Consider the following 23,287-nt stretch of genomic DNA (forward strand, 5'->3'; position numbering starts at 1 on the left):
GTTATGACAACAGTGAACTAATTGCTTCCCAGAGGACCCTACTTTTAAAGATTCTGCCACCATTTGGCGTAGCCATGCTGGGAAGGAAACTCCTTACACAAGAGCACTTGTGAGACCACCCACACTGGAAGCACAGCGAGCTGTATCTTTTACACTAATGTAACAGAAACTGAATTATGAGGTGCAATTTTCTGACCTCATAACTTTTTAAGAAAAAAAAAAAAAAATTCTGTTTCCATTTCCAAACCCCACTTTGACCAGAACCCTATGGTCTAATACAATTCACAGAGAACATAGGAAGAATTCAAAATATACTTTCTTAGAACAAGTCTGGAAGTAAAACATTATGAGGAATCAGTAAGAAAAATCAAGTTTACCTGCACCCACAGCACTATACACATGTATGAAAATTATCCAAACCACCCATAGATTGCTCGATCCCCTAAGACTTCTCAAAACTTTCTCTTCTTTCGTAGCCTCTCTAGATTTACTATCCAGACCTCACAAAACTTAATTCTCCTACATTGGCCTTACTTTCATATTTGGAAATGTACAACTCTGACAGAGAATATTAAGATGTGGGAGAGTTAAATAGAAGGGGAAAATATCTAGAAAGGTTTCAGAGATGAAGTATAAATTCATCTGGTGACTATATAAAATGTTAAATGAAGATTTTTAGTACCCAAATTATTTTGAATCTGTACATTTAAATAGATCAACATGTAAAGATTCTCCCTGCTGAAAATGAAAACCCAAATACCCTAATTTTTAAGTTTAACAAATTTTATTCCTGAAAATAGTCAAATTTTCACATAGAATTTTGTCTTTGTATCAAAGAAAATTGCAAGTATACACAATTGACATCAATGTTCAAGTAAGTCTTTGAAATATTTTATAAATATGACTGTTTAGAAAAATATTTCATATGCATCGCTATTTAGGGCCAGTAAGAACATGATCCAATTTGCAGGTTAAGTGTAAATTTGGAAAGGAGATAAAATTTGATTTTATAATTAGCTCAGTAGCTACATGTAATTTAAATTACATTATATGTCTAGTGACCATTGATGGTAGGCACTGAGAACTGTAATTATTTATTGTATGATGATATCTATCTCTTTATCTATCATCTATTTGTATCTTTTTTTAATGATAGGTTATTTGTTCACTCCATTAGAAAAGTTTCCAAGCTTTTGATGTTTCCATATCAATTCCTTCTTTTATCCTTAAGCACTGAACTTTATCTATGACAGACTCTAGGACAAACCTAAATCAAAAAGTATAAAAAGGTATAAATTCTTTTTGGTTTCCTACTCTAACAGTTTCCTAAACTCTGCATATCTAACCATTGAAGCCCTGGACTCAGGGTGTGGGTTTTACATATTATAATTTATGTTCAAACTACTCCCTCATTGGGCAATATCTTACATGTGTAGGTTTGGGTAACTGTCCTGTCCTGAATTCTGTGTCCGCATGCATGGCCACAATTTTGTTTTTCCTTCTTACACTATTCTCAGCAGTCATAGCATACTATAACCTGTTTAATCTAAGACTCATTGCTTCCCACAATCAAAGAATAACAGGACAATATGAAACATCATAGTACAAATATCATCACTTCCTATTTCATTATATATTCTCCTTGTAATAGGTTGGTCAAAACAGCTCTTCAATATGATTAGATAAGTGAAGAAATTATATTAGATTCAGTTCCCTGAAAAACCATCTACAGTAAATACAGCTGTGAATTTCAATTTAAATTAAAATTGATTGCATGCTTATTGGTTCTTCTAAGCTTTGGTGCTGGAAAATTAAAAATTCACATGTAGCAGTTTGATTTGCTTCAGAGAGAAGGTTCTTGACTTAGATACCCAGTAGGCTATCAATAGGTAAATATAACAGTGGAAAAATATAAATGTACTCTATTTCAGAAATTATAATAATTGTATGGATAAAACTGAAAGCAGACTCAACCTCTACGCTTCTTAAACTTACGTTACAAAGTACTAGTTCTTATTGCTAGTGTTTACTGTGCAATTAGTGGGGTTAATATGCTTCCTAATTGTCTTGAGATGAAAGTTCCAATCTTATGTCATGCTGTAATTATCCCAGTCTTCATATTTTCCAGGTTCAATGTGAATTTATAGGTTCTTATTGTACATATTAGAAATTGCAGGACTCTGGAGTTCAGTGATTTGTACAGAACATTTAAATTTTGATCTAATTTTTAATGTTAGTGGGAATTAAAATAAGAAAAATAAAATCCAAAACCAAATATGTTCAGTCACCCTTTCTTTGTATCTCTATTTAAAAGTAGGATTTTGAAGATCTCTTCACTGAAAATTGACTATAAAAATCAGAAGGTAAACAAATAATCCAATCCCATATGTTGTACAATTAATTGATATAGTAAGACTAGAACTAAACATAGTTCACCTAGCATGTTCTTAGAATCCTCAGGACCCTGTGTTCAATCCCTGGTAATAGTGAAAAAATAATAATGATAGTGATTATACCACATAATATATCTGCAGAATTCTACAGAAAATCTTTTAATGTATTATTTTATAATAGTTTTAGCATTATAATAAAGCTAATATCTGTTGAGTACTTATATATTAGGTACTTTTCTAAATCTCACAAAAATGTAGTAGACACTTTATTGTCACATTGTAGGTCAGGGAACTCACGTACTAGTAATTTCATTGGTTACTACAGGTGCTGATTTACTAAGCATCGGACGTAGGGCTGGAATTCCTTGAGTGTATCCTTCTCCCTTTCCACTTGTGTGCCTACTAATTGCAAAGTGTTAGTTGTTATTAAATGTGTTTCTTCAGTTTCAAAGATACATCCAGAAATAGCCTTACCATGCATACATCTATTCTTAGATAAAGTACGATTATGCTCTGCAAGAATATTTAAATGTGACATTATGGGGACCTTAATGAAACTTCATTGTTTGATAAAGAATTATCTTCCTGAGATTTATCCAAGTTGATGCCTATAGCTTCCATTGATTCATTTTTATTGCTATGTATTATTTTATTTGTTCCTTTGCTTCTTAAAATATGCATTCAGTTTTCTCCATCTTTTTAAGGTCTGTTCATAGCAAATGTATTTCGTCTATGCTTATTCAGGTTGGATCATATAGAGGTTCATAAATTCCTGTAAGATTGTGAGTACAGCACAGGAATTACCAGCAAATCTTGGGTCCCAATAGCTCCTATATTTTGCTCTTCATTTTTTCTCCACAGAGATGGTCCCTCTTTAAACTCCAACAATATCAGATGAGTGTTCCTAATTTTATTACAGCCATACTTTAACATATTTTTACAAGTCAGAAACAGTAATTTTGTCTTTAGATTGCATTATCCTAAATATTAGTAAATTTAAGTACCGTTAGAATGTTTATTGGCAATTTGTATTTCTTCATGGGTTAACTGCATTTCGTGTCTTGTCTGCATTTCAATATTTTATATTTAATGCTGGTTACTGATTCTTCGTATGTTTCTACTACATTCTCCCAAGACAAAGGCAGCTTTCCTTGACTTTATTTGTGGTGCTTTTTTGTAAACTAAAACTATTCATTAAAATGTAGCTTATTTTGTAGATTTTTAAATGGCTTAAGGGGTTTATATCTTAGGTAAGGAAACATTTCCCTGTAAAAGACTGAAACATATTTTACTAAGTTTTAAAAAAGTTTAGACTCTTAATAATTACATAGAGTTATATAGGCAATCATATCTGAAAATAATGGTAATTTAAATTTTGTTCAAACTCATTTTTCTATGTATTTATTCCCCCCAAAATTCATTAATTTATTCTTTACTTTGCTTGCTATATGTTTCATATTTGACATTGAAACCATTATATAAAAAGTGTACCTGTTCCAATTAGATATTGTTTGAAATAATTTTTTTGGAGACAGGTTCTCCCTATATATTCCAGGCTGGTCTTGAACTCACTATGTAGGTCAAGCTGGCCTGAAACTCTGATTTTCCTGCCTCAGCCTCCAGAGTTGTGGGATTACAGGTTTGTGCCACCATGCCTGGATTTTAGAGGTAATTTTATTCAACAAAATATCTGCTGTTCCCTTTGAATCTTCATTTGAGCTTTTTAAAAAGTGATAGAGGATATTGAATGTGTTCACAGATTGTCAGCATGATCATTGTTAAAATTTTCCTTAATATAATAGTGAGTTAAACTATGTTGATGAATTTATAATGTTTATTCAACATTGCATTCTTCTGGAAAGCTCAAAGTTAGCCATGATTAAAATTATATATAAAATCAATACCTGTAATCCAAGTACTCTGGAGTTTGAGGCAGGAGAATCACTGCAAGTTTGAGGCTGGCCTGGGCTACAAAAGTGAGTATGAGGCCAGCCTGAACTGCACAGTGAGACTCTGTCTCAAAAAGACCAAAAAAAAAAAAAAAAAAAAAAAAAAAACTCAATAAGTATACACATATTATTTAGTTACTTTTCTCTCATTACTGAAACAAAATACCTGACACCCAAAGTTAAAGGGGGCAAAAGTTTAGTTAGAGAAGTTTTTATAGGTTTCAGCTCATAACTGACATGCTCCAAGCCAGGGTAGAATGGTAGATAGGTATTACAGAGGAGAAACAGTTCATGGCAGGTTGAAGGTAGCAAAGCAAGCAAGTGATGACCACAGCTCTTTCTATATCTTATATCTTATCCAGCCTACTGATAAGTACCAGGTAGTACTCATACGCTTAATCCTAATGCCCATGATCCTAGGACTGAAGCATGAATGCATCTCAGCATCACATAGTCTAGATCCATCCCCTCTGAAAAATCCCCACCTCTGACTGCATGAAGCTTTCGAGGGACATTATAACAGTATATATGACATGTTTTGAAGAGGCTCTGGCTTTACCATACTTGTAAGAGAGTGAGTTAGGCCAAAAGTTTCATAGATGCTAGAGGATAAAACACTTTGTCAAAGATAAAAGATATTAATATTCACTTCAACAGCCATGGCAGTGCCTCTGTGGGGAATCATCTCTCAATAATGTTTACCCCTCATCGCTGGCTATTTTGCTTCTGAAAAGTTTTCTTATGAAAATATCATAAAGCAAATCATCCTAATTAATCTAACAAAAAAGGTTAGAACCAAATTCATTCAATTTGATCTGTAAATATTAACCTAGGTTACTAGAAGCAAGACTAGAAGCAATATTTGAGCCTAACCTTCTGTATTAGAGTAAATTATGCCTACCATGGTCCTATATAGAGTTAACTGAACAGTCGCTTAAACTGTTAGAGTCTGCTTTTAAGAGCCAGATAATTTTCCTCTCAGTTCCTATAAAATCCTTTCTACTTCCCCTTAAGCTTTATTCAAGACAGGAAAAGATGTAATAGTGCTTTTATAAACTATACGTTGGCTTTCAAGAAAGAAATCTGGGACACGGCTATCATTCCTATCCACAGTAGCCAATGAGCTGCAGCTAATCTAAATGTCTTGCAGGGTAATTTGATGTCACTGATCACTTTATCTAAAGGCTAAAGAAAAATTGGTACCAACATTTTAAGGTGGATGACTCTAATTTTGAGAATAACTGCCCACTGGTAACTCATAAATAATGTGTCAGTTATCCCTAACAGAACCTCTCCCAAAGAAATAAGAGTAGCTTAGTTTGGAAGTATTGCTAGTGTTCTAAGAAAAAACCTTTTGGTAGCGTTTCCTTGAATTTATATATTATAGTCCCCTTTGAGACACAAGATTTTATTTGGATGACAAAGTATAGATATACTATTTCCCCCAAAGAGATATCTGAGTTTCTTTCCTGCATATTGAGATATCGTAGAAGGTGTAGTTTTTGAATGTGCCAGGTTCTACCGACAAGCAATGTTTAATATGTCAATCCCAACTTATGATTCACTGAATCCAAATATACTCATATCCAAGTGGCAAAATCTGAGTGGAAATTTAAAAGACTTACATAACAAGAGTCCAATAGCAAACTAATAACTGTTTTGTAAAAGTGGATATATCTGTATGCCAAAAAGAAGAGCAATTCAAAATGTCAGGGTTTTCCTTCCTTTGCAAAATGCTGCCATAAGCAAAAAATATCAGTCATAGATATGTACTGCTCAAAGTATCATTATTTTCTTTGCCTTAAAGGTAGAATGAATGTTACAGCTTGCTAAACGTCTTTACACACAGACTGCTGATTTGGGCTTCAGTCAAAGTGTGCTGATGTATGGTCTAGTTTATGTAAGGATCAAGTTTAAATGACCAGGTGAGGCCCTTTGAATCTCCAGTACGCACAGAGACAGGGGATAAAAGTCAAGATTCAAAAGTTGAAATGCATAATGATGAGTCAAGGTTAAGAGAGATGAGTCATTTCTTTTCTCTTCACTATGGAAGAGATCCCGTGTTGTGAATCTCAGGGTATAATCCAAAAAAGATTCTTGGCAAGCAGACCCATAAGTAAAGCTTTAGTCACTGTCACAAGGATGATAAGACTGCTCACAAGTTTCTGAAACTAAAATTTCTGACCTGCCAACCTACTGACATCATCTATAACGTGAAAGTTTTCGACCTCAGAGAGTGATCATGCTCTCATTAAATCTGGATTAGACTGTTAATGGTAAAACGAAAAAAAAAAATCCTCCAATATTCCTGGAAACACAGTATGGAGGACTGGTCCAACGACTGTGAATTCATTTTGTTCTCTGGTACCAGTAGGATATAAAAGAAGCCGTAGCAATCTCCAATAACATACCCAGTGCCAACGGTCCAGGCCGTGGATTGTGTTTCTGTCACCATGTGTGTAATAAGTGTTACGAGACCAACCACTCTGCTCAGCTGGCAACAAAACATTGCAGGTCTCTAGACTGTACAAGGCTTTTCTCCTGGCATATGTGACTTTTATATTTAAAGATTGTATCTGTCATTGTTTTTGTTGTGTTTAATCATCCTCATTCCCCGTCTCTCTCTCTCTCTCTCTCCCTTCCTCTGCTGTCTTTCTCTCAGATTTTGGTTTGATTTTGCTAGACCATCAAGAAGCAGACAAACATTTGGATGGGAATTATGGGTGTGGATCACTATCATTTTTATGCATGCAAATCTTCCCAAAACAGAAGGTTCCCCTCAAAACTTTAGTAGCTATTATTTTACAATCATATAAAGCAACCATCACAATTAAACACCCAGATCTCACAATGAGATCACACTGAGTTAGCCCCTGTACACCCTCACTCACATACATGATCACCTGTGTTTTCCTGCACTGATGCACACCTTCTGCTAACTGCATCAGTTAAATGTGAATTCTCCAAGTAATCCAGAGCTGACAGACTGGGGATCTGGATGGTAGCTTCCAACAGATTCATAACAGTTTGGGTCCCTCTGCTCCCCTTCGTGTCTACTCAGACTATTCTGTGGAACACCTGGGATTTGTTGTTTTGTTGTTCGTTTGATGTGTTTGAAGACAAGACTATATCAGCAACACTTTTCGTAATTATTTTCCTTAAAAAAGTGAAATCTAGGAAAAACGAAAAAGGGATCAAGAGGCATGTTTGGAGAAAGGGATTCGCTACTAATTAAAATGTAAGGCTTTATAATTACTTTCAGTCTCAGACAATGTGGTATGTAGGTCCATAAAATAAATTAGTTTGTTTTTATGGCTCACAGAACCAATACTATTTTGGAAGGTAAGATTCTCAAGGCTCACATCACCTGTTTTTGTCATACAAACTGATTTACTAAGCCACATTTCAATGAATTTGTTCATTTGGGCTGCCTTGAAAATGACTGGTGTACTCACTGGATTTGTTCAAGTGTGCACAACAATCCAGACCTCACTGTAAGAATAACACCAAAGCTTTCACTTGGTTTTATCGGAGGAGCTATGCAAATTTTCAAGGGTAATGGGAGTAGCCACAAAAAGGTACCTATATTTCTTCTGGACAGTTTTACATTTTCTAGAATGTTACTCTTGTCAGTGTCATAACTCAAACTGGGTAAAGCAGAATCTGTTTTCTCAGGGCTTTTCAAAAGCATGTAACCTCATCTTAAATTTATAAACAATAACTCTAAGATATTTAGCATCCCTATATCTATATTTTGATTTTATATTTTATGTTTGTTCTATTTTTGAATTATCATTGGTTCTAAAACTTGACTTTTACTCAAACATTGTAATTATCAGAATTCACTCATTACATTTCAAATTATTTAATTAATGATTATAAGAACCTAAGCATATAGAAAACTCTTCACGGATAGCCAAGTACATATTACAGTTTACTGCACAGTGGAACTTTCAGGGATCAGTAGACCCAGACTCTTTGTCCACAGACACCTGAGCTTGGAGAAGCATATCTGCATCTGAAATTCACCAGCTACCCAGGCAGGCAAGAGTATGCAAATGCTCAGCAAAATCACATTGCCACATCTGGATAGACAATTTCCTCTGAAAGCAGTAAATTTTATTGTTCTGTTTTTGTGAATAGTAATGGTATAAAACATTACTTTCCTTTTCAATGTCCCCCAAATAATGCAGATTTATTTACCTGATAATCTTTATTTTATCTCCAGTTGTTAAATATTGTTAATTCTTATGTCAAAATACTACAACAGAACCAACATATCTCCTAAGTGTCTTCTAACCAGTTTGCTTTAGTTTAACCTAAGAATCATGTTTCTTTCCAGGTGTTTATTCTAATTCTTTTTGAGTTTCTAAATAGAAGCCTTAAACTTCTCAATACAAACATTGTATTATAAAGTAGACATCTTTCAACTGTAGAATCTCATGAGCAATCTAATTGGTAAGGCACAAAGATACAATGCCTGTGAAGACATGGTTCAACATAACAGCAAAAATTGGATGACGAGCTGAAGGGAAAATTTAAGATAAGTCATTTTGTTTTCATCTTGCTTAATCCATAATAGAGAATAATGGGCTTAAGATGGGAAAAGAAACAAATTTGGAAGACCTCCAAAATTCTGTTCATCCCTGAAGATTCTAGACAACATGGCTTACATGAATTACTCTTTCATTTTGTGTATATGTGTGGTTTTGTGTGTAACAACTTTATAACTCATAGTTACTTCTCAATCAAAATGAATGAATAAGCCTTAATTTCAGTTTTATTTGAGCTACAGTTTAATTCAAGTAGTTGGCAAAATGTTAACATGATATAGGGAAATGAAAAAGAAAAGTAAATGATGAACTCCATGGTTACAAGCAGTTGTTTTTCAGAAAATTCAATACAGTGTGCATAAGTCCAGCAATTTTCATTCAATACTAAGAGATATATTCATATTCCTAACAACAGGATGAGTGATTATACATAAGGTACAGAAGCAAGGGAGTACTATCCAAATTTAGCTATTCTTAGGAATCTAATTTTTCAGTTTTCTGCGAAAATGCTTGGTTTAAATAAACAAGGCAAGATTATAGTGCTTATGTGAATTTCTAACACAGCAGGCATTGTAACATTAAAATATATGGATATATTGTGTATGTCCATAATATTCTCTATTGCACTACATCTGGATCCTAAAGTGAGAGGCTGTGTTCCTAGGAGTGGGATATTATTTCTTTGAATACAGCAGAAATATTGTGTCACCTAATTAATTAATGTTGTTTTATATGTTTATTTCCTTTCACATATTTGCAATGCTATTTTTCATATATATATATAATTTTTTTTATTTTTCGTTTGAACTGTACTCTGATTGAGCAGACTACTGGAGTCCTCCAGTCCCTCGAGTGGTTAGGAGATGCTGATTGGTTCAAACAGACAGTTATACTTTGATGCATTTTTAGCTGAGATAACCTAATTATAGTACATCTCTTAAACTTCCTAGACAACGACTTCTGAGACATTCTGAGCATATAGGATGTATTGCTGGGAAATGTCAAATGTATCATTTATTTCTTACACATAACTTGTAATAATCTTATCATTATCTTTATATGTACTGAGAATTTCATACCATCTCTGAGTCCATCAACCCGCCACCTCCATCACCGTTCAGCGTCTGTAGCTCCAAAGACCTCTTACGTTGTATTAGTGACTCATATGGCAAGAAAAAGAGAAACTGATCAAAAGTCTAAAGGCATTATAAAAACCACAAAGACATATCTGTCTATCTATCTTCCTATGTATCTGTCTGTCTATCTATCTATCTATACCTCACATAGCACTGGGTTTCATCACATTTGTTTTAGATAAATATATATTTATCTATAAGCAGGAAGTGAAGACTGCTTGAGAAATTATGAAAATTAACTAATGAAAATTAACATATAATATGGATACTTGTCGATTATAGAAAAGTAGTAGCTGCAAGGGAAATGTGTTCCTGGCAATTTATTTATTCAAACTTTTGAAAACACAGTATAATTTCCAAAAACTGTAACCTCAAGTACCTGTTTCCCTTTTCCACTAATTAAATTCATGCATATATTTAAAATCTGATTCTTGGACACTGAAGAAATGACAAACCTCGGGCAAAACCTTAAGTCATTTTCAAGGTCAACAGTCATGAAAACCTAAATTTGCTTGCATGAAAATTCAAGGTTTTATTAAAAGTGTTATTTTGGAGCAAAAAGAGTTTCCCAGTAGTAAATAAATTAATTTGATTAGATTTTAAGGCAAGGTTAAGATAAAATTATATTATCATGTTACATAACTTCCCAAATTAGGAACTAGAAAAAAGAAAAGAAAACTTAAAGAATGTGAAAAGACAGCACTCAGAAAAGGAAATCCATCCAGCCAAAAAATATATGCTTTTTATTCAGAAAAATTTTGCACACTACAGTACATTTTGGATTGCTGATATAAAAAGAATACAAAATGAAATCTTCGCTTTTATACTTGTCCCCAGAGTTCAGTTACCATAAGACAATCTGAAATCATTAAATTTTTACATTACTAAGGGTAGAATCAATATATAATCCTTATTTATAAAATATAGTTCTTTACTGAAAATGTGGTAGGAACAATGTAGAGCTTTACTTATTTCAATACTGTTTTCATCTCTGTTTTAACTGGAAAAGTGTGTGTGAATTCAATTTCATACAAAGAGTCCATTGGACTTACAAAAATGATCAGTCTTTTAATGATGTCAGCTAAATAAACCTTTTAATTCCAACCAAAAATTACCCTCCCTAAAAGGTAAGGCATTCTAACTGAAAAAAAGAGATACTTATGTTTTTAACATATTGGAATCTTTAAAATTAAATAAACCATTATATCCATGTCATGATAATAGATTTTTGTCACTGATACAAGAATTGGATTTATAGAGCCCTTTTAAGAATTCTGACAGTTTAATGTACTATTACAAAGTCAACACTCAAAAATCAATAACATAGCTAGACACAAGCAACAAATATGCTGAGTGAGAAATAAAGAAAACCAATCCTCTCAAAATAGCATCCAAATAGTTGAAACACTTAGGAATCCATCTAAAAAAATAAGTAAGAGATTTATACAGTGAAAATTACAGTACTCTCAAAAAAGAGATCAAAGAGAATTTCAAAAAATGGAAAGATATTACTTGCTCATGGATAAGAAGAATTAACATTGCAAAAATGGCCATACTTTCAAAATTGTTATACAGACTCAGTGCAATTTTTATGAAAATACCATTGGTATACTTCACAGATCTAGACAGAACATTCCTAAAATTCATCTGGAAGCAGAAGAGACCCAGAATAGCAAAAACAATCCTGGTAAACAAAGGCAAGGCAGGAAGTATCCCAATTATGGCTTGAAATTACACTACAAAACTACTGTGATTAAATCAGCATGGTATTTCCAAAACAAACAGACCAGAAGATCAATGGAACAGACTAGAAGATGCAGACACAACCACAAACACACTCAGCCACCTTATCATTGACAAAGGGGCCAAACATGTTCACTGGAAGAAGGATAGCCTCTTTAATAAACAGTGCTGGAAAAACTGGCTTTCCACATGTTGAAGACTAAAAATAGACCCATGCCTATCATCATGCTCCAAAATAAAGTCAAAATGTCTTAAACATCTAAATATTAAAACAGAAACACTAAATGTACTAGAAGAGAAAGTAGGCAGAAATCTGGAAGACACAGGAATAGGCAGAGCTCATGAACAAAACCCAAACTGCACAGGAAATACTTAAAAGGATGAATAAATGGGATCTTACCTCATGGAAAAGTTTTTGCACATCAGAAAAATCACCAACAAAATGAAAAGAAAACCCATGAATTAGGAAAAAATTTTAGCCAACTGTCTGTCAGAAAAAGGACTCTTGTCTAGAACATATAAAGAACTTAAAAAACTCAGACAACCCAATTTCAAAATATGCATATATATGCATTATATGCACTATTAAAAATAGCCCTACATTTTCTCTAAGAAATCCCTCTTTAGAGAATCTATAATAATAAAAATATAAATGGGGAAAGAATTATGAGGGCAAAGAAACAGAAACTTAAAGTTGAATAAGTAGATAATTGAATAAGTATCATTTCCATGTGAATATTCCCAGTTACTGAACAGAAAATAATTATGTCAACATCCAAATAGCTAGCATGATAGCAACAAAAGATTCAGCTATTTAAATCAACTTGTTTTTACCAATATTGGTATATTCAAAGTATTTATATTTTATAAACAAAAAAATTACCAAAGTACATATAATATGTAAAATTAATGTCACATAATTGTATAAACAACATTCTTGTAATTTAGGAAAGTTGAGTGATACTTTGGAGAAAAGGTGCCAAATGAACTAGGATTTAAGGAATAGAGAAAATCCCAATTTTTAAAAAAATACAAGAAACATAGTTTAAAGAAAAACAGTGTAGAAAAATTGGAAATCACAGATCATGCTACTTTGGAACCAAATGTGACATAATGAGCTCAGCTACAATAGTGCTGGTATGGATGGTCATATTACCTGAGTGCTAACCAAGTGGGGATATCTGGATTTCTCTGATACACCAACACTTTATCACCTAGATTCCTTTGAGTAAATGGAGCACTTTGTAAGATATATAGTCTGAGATTTGGAAGCAGAGCAGCTAATTGGCCCATGTGGGGATTAGACCTTTGGGCTTGACCTCATTAGCTCTGGACTCTAAGTATCTAAGGCACCGAATTGAAAGTACCTCCAAGTACAGATTTTTATTTTACCCTCTTATCCCTTTATTTATGAAAATACAAAGAACCTTTTTCAACCTAAAAAATATTGGATGAAATTGTTTACAGTATATACTCAACATTTATAAAATAAAGGCTTAAATGTAATATGGGTGTATATATATATATATATATATATATATGATTTATGTGGTGATTAATACATCTCATTTTTCAAAATTTTAATATGAGGATATAAATGTTATATGTCCTTTACTGTTTTGGAATGCTCTTAAATAGTATAAGTTTCTGAGTCTTATTAAAATACAGCATTTTTAGTAATTCACTTTAAATACCTGAATATTTAAGAATAAAAATATTTCAACAATTTCAAAAAATTTAGGAGATTTGGTACCATGCACAAAGCTTCACAGAAACACATCATTATTTATCCATCTTTGTACTCTTTTGGTCTAGAAAAATAATAAAATTAATTTCAATTTTATGCTGTGTATTAATGATCTTATTTTATTACAACAATATATGATGTCATTTAAGGTACTGGTTGCTAGTTTATTGTTATAGCTAATCCTGGCTTATCAATTTGAGTGGATTAGGAGAAGCAGAGGTGAGTGGAGTGTTAGAGGACTCACTTCATAAAGGATTAATACATTTATTTATCGAGTTCTTAGCTGTATCCATTATTGGAATGAAGGCTCTAAAAGGAATTTGTGTTTTATAAGAGTATTACTTTTTGGACCATATCTGGTTCCTGGACTTTTCCATCTAGTTCTTCCTCTGCTCTCTGATTCCAAAGTTCCATGGACAGGCTTCCCTGTGCTGCAATTTTCAAGTCAATTTGGAGCCAGTTAACCAGGGACTGCAACCTCTGAAATCATGAGCAAAAAACACCTTCTTTCTTTAAATTGTACGTGTGTCAACTATTTTGCCCCAGCAATGGGAAAGTGACCAAGATATCAGACAACTGTAGTATTGTAAGGAAAAATGAACTCTTATGCAGTTTGTATTTTGACCACATTAAAATACCACATAAAGCATGGACATTTCATAGGCTTTGTATTAAACAATGAAATCAAGGGAAATGACAGAGAACACAGGGGAATTTAAAACATAATGGAGAGAACAAGGTAATTTTTTTCATGCTTTGTGTTTCCCAACTACATATAGAGCTACCATGCAAGGGAATAGTTATTTTACTTCCAAAATGGTATGTAATATAGCATGGAATCTGGACATTTTAGCAAGCAAGTGTGGATTGACTAAACAACCTAGACACATTTTTTTTCTAAATTCCATCACAATGAGTTACTCATTTTATTAATAAAATCAAAGCTTGTTTTATATATATGATAGTCCTTATTTTATGTTTTTCTTTTTCCCCAAACTAAGCAATCTGGAAGTTAGCATCCTATTTATTAAACTATACAATTTTAAACTTAGCTTTTACTCTAAAATCTGCTCAGTCTGTTGGATAATCTATTGCTATAAATTATTTACATGTAACACAATAACATTTTAAATTAAAATGTTTAATGTTTAATTTAAATATTATTTAAAATTCAAGAATTGGATTTTAGAAAAACTTTCCAGAATTGGATTTTAGAAAATTTTCCTAAAAAGTCCATTCATCTTCTCAAATTTCATGGTCTCAAGTGTTTATCCAAGGGGGCGAAGTCTGAACAGACTCCTTTTCTACCTCTCTTTCCCTGAAGAAGGCAGAAGCTGCCGAGAAGTCTATGCCGCTAGGCATCGGTGCTGGACCTCAGTCTCGCCTCCAGCTTCTTCTTTATTAATGACTAAAAACTTTCAATTTTCATGCTCATTTGCTGATCCTTTATGTATATCTGATTTGGGGACATTTCCTCAAATATTTGCTCACTTCTCTTGTTGCTCTCATTGAGTTATAACACATATTTATATGTCTTGGATAGGTGTCATTTTTTGTATATCATTTGCACATGTTTTGTTGAGGACAACATTTTATTTTTCTAAAAATATATTTTGAAAATTATCATTTGAACTTTAATTAAGTCAAATTTAGCATTTTTTACCTTGTGATTTACATTTATTTTGTCTCTTTGTGGAAAAAAAAAAACTAACTCAAGACCACAAAGAATTTCTCTGTTCTCTCAGTTTTGTAAGTTTAGTGCCTACATTTGGGCTTGTGACCTCCTTTGTCAGCTTTTTATTTCAGTACTAAGTAAGGGTAGAAGTTTATAATTGCTGTTTATAGGTATATGAGTACATAATTACTCAACACAATTTATTGCAAAGGCTATCTTATATCTATTAAATTACCTTTACACCCTTTGAAAAATCAATTGATCAAATATTTGTTTTTCTACTTTTTCATTCTTACTGTCACGATGATCTGTTTATTATCATGCAACAATGAACTGTAGATTATTGTAGCTTTATGTTATGTCTTGAATCTGGAAATTTCTTTTTTTTTTGGTTTTTCTCCGGTACCAGGAACCGAACTCACGACCTTGCGCTTGCCGGGCAGGCGCTTTTGCTGCTGAGCTAAATCCCCAGCCCTGAATCTGGAAATTTCAAAGGTTTTTGTTTCCATAAAATCCATTGGATTTTCATAAATTTTAGAAACAGCTTGCTAATTTCATAGAAAATTAAATGCCCTGTTAGGATTTTGACTGAGATTGTGTTTTAAAACCGAATGAAATTTTGACATCTTAAGAATATGGAATCTTCTTGCTCAGTGTAATATTTCTTCCTATTTTTTATGTCTTTTATAACTTTTTAAAGCAATACTTAACAGTATTCTGTGCATAGATCATACATTTTATTAAATTCAACTTTATATACTTTGTATTACTGCTATTCTTGCAAATCATACTTCTTAAAACTTTCAAACCTTTGCTTGTAGACATTGAAATATAGCTAATATTTTATTGACCATGAATTGTGTAAGTTTGCTAAATTCATTTATAAATTGGAGCATTTTGAAATATTTATGACTCTTCACATAGATGACCTTGGCATTAACAAATAAACAAAAACTTTATTTTGTCTATAAAATCTATATTATGCTTTATAATTTCTTATCATTTTTATTATTCTTTTCTGCTATTTTGTACCTGTGGTCTTCATTTTTTTTATTTTTATTTTTTATTTTATCAGTACATGTTTTCAATTCATGCAGTTTACAGTCATCTTGTGGAATGACTACAGGTACATATTATAGCTTTTTTAAAAAGTCATCCTTTTCCCTTTCACTCTCCCTCCCTATAAGTTTTATATTATAGGTTGAAGATAGATTTTAAATAAGATATTTTAGCATTACTCGAATTTTCCAATGTACTAATTCTTAAATAAATTTCACCACATCAGATTGATGTTTTAAAGAAAAATGTTCTAAAGAAAAAATGTGAAACAATAAAACTATAGCTATAACAAGAAATAGGAACACAGATATGGTTCTTAATTGTCTTTGTTTTCTAAACTTTGACCAAAGAAAATTTATCTTATGGTCATAAGAAAGATAATATTCTTGTAAAGTAATTAGAACTAATATTTACATAGTCATATAAATTTGTTCATATTCAAAATTTGTCATATTGGCTTGATAATGAATAACTTTAATGACAAATAATAATAAATTCAGCTGTGACTTTCCTTAGACACTTGGATCAAATTATGATCTTGGCTAGAAAATCTGCATTCATATACCTGCAACTTTTATATATTCTGAAAAATTACTGGTTGGTGAGGGAATGCTATAGACTCTATGCCAGACTCTTTTTGTGTATTTTGTATGTATATATTTATATGTTGTTTTTTGAGATCACATCTTGCTATGTAGTTCAGGATGGACTTGATCTCCCTGTATAGCCTAGGACGGCCTTGAACTTATGGAGATTCTCCTGCCTAGCCTCCCTAGTGCTAGTATTAGAGGTGTGTGCCAACTACACGTGGCCTAGATTCTTTCAAATACTTATCATGTGAAATATAAAATGTGAAATTCATGTTTTGTTATGTTTTATTCTTCCTAATTTTTGTATTCGGTGATGATCTGCAGCTTCACAAATTAATGATATTGTGATGGAATTTAATTGATCACTTTTCTGTTAACTAATATATGTGATACGATGAGAAAAATGATACAAAGAAGAAGTGAGAGCTTCTGAATGGCAAAAAATGTAAGAATAATATAACAGATATGATTGGGCAAACTTGAAGGGAAGCTTGCATAATGGTTTGCAAAACTATTGTGAAACAAAATAATTAAAATGAACAGAACACGGGGTAATTAAAATGAACACAGGAAAGACAGATGATTTTTAGACCATCTATGCCAGTGTAAATTCTACTACTCTGTCTAGATGCACAGTAAATTCTATTTTGATCAAGTTTATAATGTTATTGTTAATTATTGTTTTTAATTAACAACAATTTATTGTTAATTAAATGCAATTTATACCAGCATTTCTACTACAATGTCACCTGTAAATTGTAGAAAGCTTTGATATTTGTAGAAAAGTAAAAGAACAAAACAGTATCTCAGAATCAATAAAATTTGGAATGGTCAGGGGCTGGGGATTTAGCTCAGTGGCAAAAGCGCCTGCCTGGCATGCACAAGGTAGTGAGTTCGGTTCCCGGTACCGGAGAAAAACCAAAAAAAAAAAAATTTGGAATGGTCTACAATAAATTCTCATGGAATATCATAATATCATGTAATATCATAGTATTGCTTAGTAAAGTAAGTGTTCTAAATTAACAAATTCAGATATTGGGAAATTTATTCATTTATTTATTTTTTTTGAGACAAGGGAAGTCTCCAGATTTCTGACTGAATTGAGTAGCTGCGATTTTGTGCATACCTCAGCAGACCTTGTTAAAAGTTAGTTTTAGTGATACCTTATCAATAACCTCTGGAACTGTATTAATAAATGCTTGACTATAACATAGGTTCATGTTTTAAGCACCTGTTGAATAACTCTTTAATCAACCCATAAGTATCTATTATAGACCTCCCATCATTTCACCCATGCATTCATACAGGTTACAAGAAAATTTGGACGAAGCTTCTCAAACATAACTAGTTCTACTGTGCCCTTCATAAAGAGCAAAGTGTTGATGCTTCAGCTCCTGCTACTGTTGCATGTGATTCTGCTGAGTGTTTACCACTGTAATCATGTGAAAATGAGGTTATTACTGTTGGCCCTAATCCTGTCATCACTACTGTCTTTATAAAAAGGGGCAATTTCAGAAACACAGAGATGTGCGCTGTTCTGTTTTATATGTCGATGTCCCCTCATAGCCTCATGAGCTCATGGGGGGTGGTGGTGGAGTGCGCTAGGAGGTGACAGGATTGTGGGGGCGTGATAGCTAAATGTGGTGTTGGGAGGTGACGTCTGGTCCAAGTGGGTTGTGGTGGAGCAGCCTGGAAGGTCTCTCTCCCATCCTTGATAGTTCTGCCTGCGGTTCTTGCCGAGCCAGGAGCAGCCCTCTTCTGCCGCGCCGCACTGTCATGCTGCTCTGCTTGGAGCCAGCCACGTAGATAGCTTACTGATAGCTCTACCGTCTGTAAGCCAAAATAAATCTTTGCCTCTTTCATTTGTGGATATTGTGGCCAAGTGATGAGAGAAGATATGCACCCAGAAAAAATACCGTGTGAAAATGAGGGCAGAAATTGGGGTGTTGTGTAAGGCAAGAACTTTCCAGGCAATCACCAGAAGCTAGGAAAAAGGTTTTGCTTCACATTTAAACAATACTTTTATCTTAGATATCTAACCCTTAGAATTGTGAGATAATGAAATTCTGGTACTTAATGTACTTAATTTTTAGTACTTTATTTTGGCATCCATAGCAAATTAGTATACCAACAAATATGAGATTTAAAACACACACACATATACATACTATATATATATAAATATATATAAATAGTCATCCATAGATGCTTCAACTAATTCCAGAATTTTTTTGTCCAAATAATAAAGTTAAATATATAATTAAAATCATTTTAAACATTCACTATATCTTAATATACAAAGTACTGCATTTACTATAAAACATTGCAACATGTAAAATTCAGTAATTTACTGAGAACACCAGTGTCAGCTGTGAACCCTAATCCATAATATTCATACATGTATTTTCATAAATATTATTTTCACAAAGTGATATAAAAGTCACTAGAAAAAAAAGAGAAATCAAATCATTAATCAGTGTAGTTAACAATGTGAAAAGAAGTATTTTGAAATTTAAGGAATGGAATTCGGGAAATGGTTTTCACAGCTGCCAAACAGCGCAGTTTAGGGAAAAGTGGGAAAATAATATTTTTAAGTGTGAGGAAACTGCAGCTGCCTGGAGACAGGCGAGTGCAAAGGAACACAGCAGTGCCTAGGGGTTTGTTAAAAGTAATTATAGCTTTAAAATGTGAATTTCACATTTAATGTCAAATATTTTTCATCATGTAAAAACAATAATGCGATGAAAAATGTAAAAAAGGGCAACCTATGTTCTTATAAAGTTCTGCATCTTTTTAATTTGAAGAAAGGCTGCCCTTAATATGAGCATGAAGGCATTACACTTAAAATGCTGAAATAAACTGAAAATGTATAATCTGGCATCTACATTTAGTAAAGTATTTAAACAGTGGGGTAGATTAAAGATAAGTGGTAAAAAAAGGTAGTGCTATGCCTGGAAACATAAAAAATGTGTGAGTAGATTTTCATTTTATAAGGGAATAGTGTTGAGAAGGTAAATTGCTTAGCTATGTAAAAGCCCATCTAAAAGACTTATTTTTTTTTTTGTACCAGAGATTGAACCCAGGTCCTTCCCATTGTGCAATATCTCCAACCCTTTTTAATTTTTTTTGTGTGTGACTGGGTCTTCTCAGTTGACTAAATCACCCAGGCTTGCCTCAAAACTGAAATTTTCTTACCTCAACCCTCCAGAGTGCTCAGTTTAGAGCCGTGCCACACCAACACTGGCTTAAAAGATAATTTTTAAAACTTCATATTTCCTTCAGTTTGCATGCTAAAATTACCTTCTCATTTAGAGCCAAGTAAAATCCAATTATCAATCATATGTCAATAATTAAGTTTTCTTATAAATCTCATCCAAACCTACAAGTTTCATGTGATTTGGAATTCTAACCACAAAATAGTTTTAAAAACTTTTCAGGATCTGATTTAAAGTGAAGTAAATTTATCCAAAAGATATGTGAACTTGGACTCAATTGATTCCAACTTAAAAATAGATTTTATGTTGTATTATGCAAAGCTAGCAAAAATCCTTCTTCAGAACTCTCCATTGTGTGTTATTTTGGGAAAGTCTGCATTAAGTTTAAAAATTGGAAGAAAGGGTAAAATGCAATAGATGTGACCTGTCATCTCCATCTCTATAAGAGATGCAAATGTATTTCTCTTAGGTCGGAGATCAGATGTCACCACTTACTGTATGGTTACAGAGTCTAGGCCTGAAAGAAGCAGAACATGATAACTCATTAGACTACTGTTGCTATGAGCACAAAAATAAACTCTCTAGAGTGGTAGAGCACTGGACTTCTCAATTTCCAGTGCCATCTTAAAGAAGAATATAAAAAAGTTAAATGTGGGAATTTATTACTTTTAGAAATTAATGTTTTTCTAAACATAAATATTGGTAGATTTAGTGCCCATCCGTTGAAGAAAAAAAGGCTAGAATTGTCCTTTAAGACTCCCGCACTATCAAAAAAATCCAGTATTTTAAAGCAAATGGCGATGCTCTATATAAAATGACTCTTTTTTTTTTTTTTTTTTTTTTTGGTCTTTCTGAGACAGGGTCTCACTATGCAGTTCAAGTAGGCCTTGAGCTCACTTTGTAGTTCAAGCTGGTCTCGAACTCGCAAAGATCCTCCTGCCTCAGCCTCCCGAGTGCTGGGATTACAGGCATGCGTCACTACGCCTGACTGACTCATTCTTTTCATATAAGCACTTTCACTTTTTTTATTATAGCGCTCATCTCTTAGCCACACCAAAACTAGAGAAGCACCCAGCGTTAAGAAGTGATCCTCGGTGCCATGCAGGGCACTTGGCCGACCGCTCGTGCTCAGAACAAGCAGGAATTAGTGAAACAACTTGTCTGATACACGGAACTCTGTGATTCCTCTCTTGATTCACAAGAGGATATAAAATGCAACGTTTTGGTTTTTAAAAATTTTTTTTTGTGGTACTGGGAATCGAACTCATGATCTCACGCTTACAAGGCAAGCGCTGTGCTACTGAGCCAGATCCCCAGCAAAATTGAAAATTTTGTATCCATTTAACATCAATGTTACTCTGAATTTTATTCAGTTAACTTTTGATTATTTGCCTTTGAACACACTCACAAATCACCTTCTGATGATGCATACTATTTCATATTCTATTTGTGAGACATTAAGTTTTGTTATACATTGCTGTCTGAACAGTGAAATATGCACCCTTGTTTTCAGGAAATTACATGATATTTAGAATTTGCTTTGGGGATTATATAGTATGCAGAAACAATTTGTTGCAAAATCTTGTATTCACACAAATACATGTTCATAGTTCTATGTATTGCTACCAAAATTAGCATATACTAATTGTATGTATGTGTATATATATGTATGCCTCCTGAATCATAACATATAGTTAATAAAATCAAAAGAGAAAAACTCATTGGAAATCAGTCATTGTTACTTTCAATCACTTTTATATCTTTTAGTCTGTAGTCTTAAAATACAAAAAACTCCCTAGACTTACCTCCAATTATTGTAATAACAATCATACTAAGCCATGCAAGTATGGATTATTGTGTAACAGACCATCAATTATATGTAACAATTTATTCAATCCTTATAATAGCACATTATAGCAATAATAACTATTATTATATTTAAGGAAGAAGCTGAGGCATAAAGTAAGATAACATTCTCCTCTATTCAACCCTTGTATGTCCCTCTTGCACTCATTTATATATACATTTTTTGTTCAAATAATGCTCTCAGTGTCTACTACATGCCAAGGTTTATGGTTAGGGCTAGCCATTCAAGATTGCACCATGAAGGTGTTCTTTCTGAGGTGTAAAGGAAATGAATGTTTTTGATAAAGGAAAAGAACACACTTGGTATTATACTCCAATAAGTAATGTTAAAAACTTTCTATGTAGGATTTAATATTCCATTCTTCACAAGTATTATAAATAAATGTGTAGGAAATTCAGTAAGAACTGTTTAGATCAGATCACATTGACAACTTCTATTTGTATTTAATTTGTATTTTATGAATGCAGGAACTGATGGGTAAAAGTTAATAGTGGCTCTGTAATCAATCTATCTAAACTGAATCTCAAGTGCAGGATTCTGAGTGATTTTTCACCTATTTTACAGTGAGTAATGATCCTGGGCTTATTATGGGTACTGTATGTAAGTTGCCTGTCAAAGTTTGGATTCTAATATGCATTAAAAAACTGTGTACCTGCTACTCTGCACAAGACATTCTTCTGTATTTCCTTCCTGTGTTACATACAGCATTCTTTTTTAAGACTCTCAAAATTAAAAATATTGAGTTATTATCAATAATTCTGTCTCTCTTAGTTGTCCATTAAGCAGTCAGTCATCAAGTCTGACAACTCTATTTTCTAATTCTTTCTTAAATACAGCCTGTATTTTCACATGGAGTCTGATTTAATAGAGGCCCTTTCTAATTGGGCAATTTATTCAAACCAACCAATCAATAAGCATTTATTTTATGTGAACTAAAAGGCATGATTTCTAGGACTATGTAAAAAAAGAATAAATTCAAACTATCATTTCTGCTTAGTTGGGGTTTAAGATAAATTTGAGGAAAGCTGATATAAATGTTTAATAATATAAATAACATTTTAACAACTATACTTCAGTGATTTGCTATAATAGATTTCACAAGACATATGATTCATTGAAAATCAACCTATACAGTAATTAACAGGGGAGTTTGGAAAATCAGAGAGAATCATTGATGAAAATAACGTGGAAAGGTTCACAAGTTAGTTGGTATTTAACTTCGTTACCTTTTAATAAGCTATTGAAAGTGATGATTCTATCAGTAATTGTAGAACCAAGTAAATTAAAGTAGCATTGCTTGATCTAGCTAAATTTTAGTCCTTTTGGAAGTTAGTTTTCCTCATGCTAGTCAGTAAGAGAT

The sequence above is a fragment of the Chinchilla lanigera genome, unplaced genomic scaffold, assembly GCF_000276665.1.
Source record: "Chinchilla lanigera isolate Chin_1 unplaced genomic scaffold, ChiLan1.0 scaffold00017, whole genome shotgun sequence".
Classification (NCBI taxonomy): Eukaryota; Metazoa; Chordata; class Mammalia; order Rodentia; family Chinchillidae; genus Chinchilla; species Chinchilla lanigera.